The sequence below is a fragment of the Phodopus roborovskii genome, unplaced genomic scaffold (genome assembly GCF_943737965.1).
Source record: "Phodopus roborovskii unplaced genomic scaffold, PHOROB, whole genome shotgun sequence".
Classification (NCBI taxonomy): domain Eukaryota; kingdom Metazoa; phylum Chordata; class Mammalia; order Rodentia; family Cricetidae; genus Phodopus; species Phodopus roborovskii.
The window spans coordinates 30,991,789-30,998,222 of NW_026126470.1; positions in this window are offsets into that span (position 1 = coordinate 30,991,789).

Here is a 6,434-nt window from a genome sequence, read left to right on the forward strand (position 1 = left end):
GCTCACCTGGTGGGTTCCAGGCCAATGAGAGACCCTGTCTCAAAAAAAAAAAAAAAAACAAGGCAGAAGTCTGACCTCAGTCCCTGTTCTTCAGATGTCCCCCCAAAATGTTTATGTGTTGTCATGTTACAGCAAGCTGCCATCAAACCCTTCTGAATTCCAGGGTTTCCCTAGAAACACCAATGGATGCAATCCAGGTCCTTTCCAAAGCTTTGCCCGTAAGCAAGCAAGCCATAGAGAAGCAGATAAGCTTTATCCAGAAACTGATGGAAGAAGATACAGAGACCCATAGCCAAGCATTAGGCAGAGCTTGGGGACCCGAGGAAGATGGGGCAGAAGGATTGTGGGAGCCAGAGGGGTCAAGGACACCATGAGAACACCATCTACAGAATCAACTAAGTAGAGTTCATAGGATCTCAATAGAACTAAGGAAGGCAGTTAACTGGGGGTTGAGAATCAATACTCAGTTACTAATAAAATTACAAGACTGGAAAGTCAGAGGATGTGCTAGAGACACAAATATAAAAGCCTCCAGTGAGGCTGGGTGTGTTGCTCAGTGGCACAGCGTGTGCCCAGCTTATACAAGTTGTGGCTTTGACCCCCAGCACTGTGAAACAAAATCAACAAATGTCGAGGCTACCACAGGAAGCTGAGTGTGCTGTTATCCCAGGACACTTAACATTATACACTGGGGGGTGCCAGGTGGTCTGGACATCTTTTGTTATGTCCTGTATCTGGTCATTTTGTACTGTATCCTGTGAGGATGCCCTTCAAGTTTGTATTCAATGGTTTTCAAACATAACCAGATTGCCTAGTCAACCTTAGGAACATCTTCAAATTTAGGGGCTGGGGAGATGGCTCAACAGTCAGGAGCACTGGCTGCTCTGGCAGAGGACCTGAGTTTGGTTCCCAGCTCTCACATGGCATCTCACACCCACCTGTAACTCCAACTCCCTAAGATCAGACACCCTCTTCTGGACCCTGCAGACACCCACATTACAGTGTACAGAGCCCCATACATCTGTACACATGCACACAGACACATAATTTTAAAATAATAAAAATAAATTTTAAAAATCTTCCTAACTCATCAATCCCATGGACAACATTCGCACAACCCCAAGCTAGGCTTCTTTCTAGAAAGGTCATATATTTGTGTCACTTTCCTGGAGGTTAGAATATTCACAGTGCTACTACCACAGAAGTTGGCAACCCAAAAACATGTTTCCCTGGCCCGTTCAGTCAGAAAAAGTACATTTCAATGGAGTGTGGAGTTATCTATGACTGTTCTAGCCAGTATGGAGACTGCTCAGCTGGGAAGAGACTTTTCTGGTGAGAGCCCCAAGTCATGACTGCCGAGTCTCTGTCTCACGGCTGTGGAGAACACAAACTCCAGGCTGTAGAGTAGACTCAGGCTTCAAGGTTCCTTACCATCTTGAGAGGTAGATCTGCAGAGAACCAGCCTTCAGCCAAGCAAGAAATGAAAATGTCACAGTAAAATACATTTTTTTTTTGGTATGGTAGCTGAGAAATTCATTAAAATCTTGAAAAGAATGGGGTTATCTTAAACTCCTGTAATCAAATTCCCCATGTTTAGCTACTTACTCTATATGGTACAGCCCTTGACTATCATTGGATTTCTGGGTCAAATTTTATTTAATAAACTTGGTTCCCCATGCCTCGTGACACCTAAATTGGTTCCCCCGAAACTTACACAGTCTCCAAGGGAGCAACCATTGATGAAAGTGTTCCTTGTCCCTAAGAACCTAAAACTCAAAAATTACCATCTAGGAGTGAAAAATGTACAACACAGCTTATTAATACCATGAAAAGTAGTTACACTCTTATCTAATGTTGTGGAAAAGTAAAGAGCGAATGCAGGCTGGAGGGAAGCCCAGGGGATGGGCTGTTCTCATCAGGGTTTAAATCCATTCTTCTATCTGCTGATACTGTTTGAGGAGTGAGGATGTTGAATTAGACTGAATTGTTACAGGAAGCATGACTGCGTGGGAGATTTTTACAAAAACAAGCTGCCAGATGACAAAAGGAAGCTCCGTGTGTGCCGACAGAGTATTAAACAGCAGTTAGGAGAGGAAGGCAGGATGATAGCCAGCCAGGTCTATTTTTGAGGGATTATTTCGGTAGGCTCTTGAGGAAGCCTAAAGTACAAAAAAGACTTTGGTACACAGAATCTGTAATTCAAAAGGATGCACTCCAGGAAACTGCTTAATAAAATCCACAGGGAGCTAATGGGGACCCAATCCCAAAGAACACTGACTTGGAAGCCACCAGCACACTACTTAGGACAACTGCCAGCCAGTATACTCTCTCTCAAATCATGACACCCCAGGTATCTTGTTGTCTTGGGGCCTCTGCTCTGGGCCCCAAGACAAATGGCCCCATTCTCCTCCTGTTTGTATCTACTCTGAAGTTGATTTACTGTAGCAGGGTAGTAATGCATGTTTCTCAAAGCTGGGGCCATTGTTTGGTGCAAGATGGAAAGACCACACTGATTACCGTGTACGTGCATGTTACTCCTGAGCCAACCAGGTAATGGATGGACAAATTTAAATATATCCTCTACTATTCTAGGAACGCATCTCTCTGTTTGTCACACTAACTCACTGCGGCATGTATACCCACAAGCCCACAAGCGGCATGTATATCTGTCCCTGTTACTATGTTACTGTTGCTGTGACCCATGCTCCTTTTACTGTTAACCATGTCCCTGGTATTATGTTACTGTTACTGTTACCCATGTTCCTATTACTATGTTACTGTTGCTGCTACCCATGTCCCTGTTATGTTACCTACATCCCTATTACTGTTACCTATGTTACCCATGAAAGTCGGATGCCACATGTGCAAGGAAGTATTTTATATCTGAGCCTAAGGGAGTGTGCTTGCCACCTTTCTAACCCTAGGACAGAACATGGAATCCCTGCCTCATCTCTTCCTTCTAATTCCTTCCTCCCCCTGCCCACTGAGAGCCACCCAATCGCTTTGTCGGGAAACACTTTTCATCACAGAGTCCCTCGCTCAAATCCTTAACGTTGCATGGCCCTTCGATAGACTCAAAGAAAGACACGTTTTGACAGATGTCTTCAAGGCTTGGATACGGGTGTGACTGTAAATCAACACACCTATTTAAAATCCACATTACTGGGGGGGGGTGTCCATAAGACAGCTGCTAGCTATCTGCTGAGCAGTCTCCCATGGAAACTAAGCACACACACACAACAAAGAGACTGTGAGTCCCTGTTCGTGTTCTGGAGACTTCTCTGTGGGAGGCTTAGCTTGTCTGGCATGACTTCTCATGGTTGGTGTGAATATTTGACTGTTGGACATAAGTAAGCCTGTGCAGATGGTAGGTTAAATCTGAGAAGTGCATTCAGAGCGGAACAAAGCCCGTTTTATGGAACACAGCGGGGTCGCAGGGCTAGCCTGTGAACTTTAATTTTCATCTGGCTTCTACTGTTTCCTACTCCACTGTTTCAGTGATCAGCTGAGAACCGAGCTGTCCTTGCCCACGAAGCACAGGGGATATACAGTCCTTCCTAAGAAACAGGAGATGAGAAATTTGTATATAAAGTTGTGACTCCAGAGTAGCAATCTGGAAGCTCCTCTCAGAAAACCTCGATTTCATTCACCCGACTTAAGCCTTGAAACATCACACACACAAGCTAGAAAGGAAGATGACCCAGGATGGCGTGCTTGCCACATCATCATGGTAATCCTGGCATCATCCCCCAAATCCATTCCTGCACACACACACACACACACACTCACTCACACACACTCTCACACACACTCACACACACATACTCATTCACACACACTCACAAGTACTCTCACACACTCACACACATACTCACAACACTCACAACACACTCGCACACACATACTCACACGCACTCTCACACACTCTCACACATTCACACACACTTACAAACACACACACTCACAAATATTCTCACACACTCACACACACACTCTCACACAGACACTCAACTCACATACACAAACACTCTCACACACACATACATGCTCACATGCACTCACACACACTCTCACACATTCACACACACTTACAAGCACACTCACATACACTCACAAATATTCTCACACTCACACACACACTCTCACACACACACTCAACTCACACACTTACAAACACTCTCACACATACTCACACACTCACACACTCACTCTCACAACACACACACACACACAAAATCACAAACATAACAGCACACAAGCAAAACAAAAAAGTAAGTACATGGGAATATGGATGTCATATGATGTCACCAAGACCAAAAAAGAATGCTCAGTGCTGGTGGCACCTTAGGTTGTCAAATGCTTGCCAAAGACCAGACATGGGGTGACAAGAGTTAATACCAGAAGAAAGATCATGGTATGTAGGCAGAGTTTTTCACGGGGACCTCGGGCTCCCAAATAACCACAGAGTTTATTAATTGTGAGTGCCCAGCTTTGTAGCTTATGCTTGTTACTAACTAGCTCTTACAACACAAATCAACCCATATTTTTATCTATGTACCACCACATGGCTTGGTACCTTCTTTTCAGCACAGCAAGTTCATCTCCTGCTTCCTCTGCGTCTCCTGGCAACTCCACCCTTGTTCATCACCACACTCTCTTTTTCCCTGTCTGCAAATCCTGCCTAACTTCTTCCTGCTGCGTTCTCTATTGAACCAACGGTAGCAACACATCTTCACGGTGTACAAAAAGACTATCCCATAACATTGGTGACCAAGCGTGTGCATCTAACTCGGTTCAGATATCCATCGTGGTGCGATTGTGCCTCATCAAAACAGATGGGTGTCCTTAGGGCTCCATTTTTCAGATGATGACACTGTATCTCAGAGAAGATAAGCAGCGTCTCGTCCCCAAGTTTGCCCATCTAGTGAGCGGGACTGACTGGCTGACGCAAAATCTGCCTTCTGTCCTGCGTTCTGTTCTGTCCTGCTACAGAAAGACCATGTCAGGGTGCACTGGAAGCAGCTGGGGTGGGGGAGGGGTTGGCAATTGATTGTCCTTAAAGTGAGGTGATATGTCCTAAGTTCTCAAGCACTTTATCAAACAAAAACAAAACCATGGTGGAAACATGACCCCAGACACTGCCCTCATAATAAACAACAATGGGAATAATAAAGAATTTCCCCAGAGAGCTCCCAGATGCAGAGAGAGTGGGCAAGCTTCCCGATGATTCTGTAGAGCTCTGAAAACCAGGCTTGAGAAACTCTTAGATATCCGATGTGCAGGTCTTGGCTGATAGTTCTGTGTGGTGATAAGCAAACTCCGCAGAGTTCACAGAGCCGGCTGAAATCTGATACTCATCGCCTGACCCTAATGAGGGCAAGAAAGTGGTCCCAGAACGGTGTTGCTACAGTTGCAAAGCTGTGGCTGGGATGATCCAGCTCCAGCCACCAAAAAGCGATGGGTACACACAGAAGAGAGCAAGGGTATCCTCTGAAGATGACCGAAGAGAACAGGCAGGCCATGGCATTAGGGAAGATCCAACAGTGAACAGCTATGTTTCGTGAGCTTTCTACCACCATAAGGAAATGCCCGAGGTTTTTAACTTAGAAGAGGAGGGTCATACTGGTTCGAGGTATTGGAGGCTCCACTCCACAGATATTGGCCTTGTTTCGTGGAGCCTGTAATTTGGCAACAACTCATGACAGGAGTGTGTGGCAGAGCAAAACCGTTACCTTTTGTACAAAAAGTGAAAGCAAAAATACCACCATTCCTTCTGTCCCATTCAAAGACGTGCCAAAGCGTGTGGCCCAAAGGCTTCCCAGCAAGTCTCACTCTGCTGGGACTCGACCACTCCCCAGTAGCCCTGAACAGAGAACAAGTCCTTTAATGTGTGGAGACATTCAAGGGTCAAACTATAGCGACTCGGTGAAGGGTGAAGAAGAGAGTAGCGTAGTACCGGTCCATAACAACTGACGAAGATGGAGACAGTGAAGTTCCAGAGCACAGGATTAGACTTCTAAACCAAAAGAGAGTGAGCAAAGGAAGAAAGCAAGTCAGCAATTCTATTGCTGGGCAAAACAAGATGAAGGTTGAAGGTCCAGTAGCAAGAGGCTGGCCAAGACAGGAGTGGAAGCTGAGCAGCTGGCCGGGGAAGAGGTGAACTAGGTAAGGCTTCGCTTCGGGATGTGTGGAGAGCTGGGCCCGAGGAAGGTAAGCTTTGCCCATGGCACCCCTAGGTCCCTCAATACAATCAGAGGTGGATGCTCTCATTTACAGTGAAAGCAAGAACCACACTATAGACTATGGAGTTAGTTTTAAATGTCAATTTGTCTCAAAACATCGGACTGTTGAGACCAGCTTGGCCTGTGGGCATCGCTGCAAGGGGACGTCAACTGTTAGGTGACGTAGGGTAACACAGCCCATTGTGAGTGTCA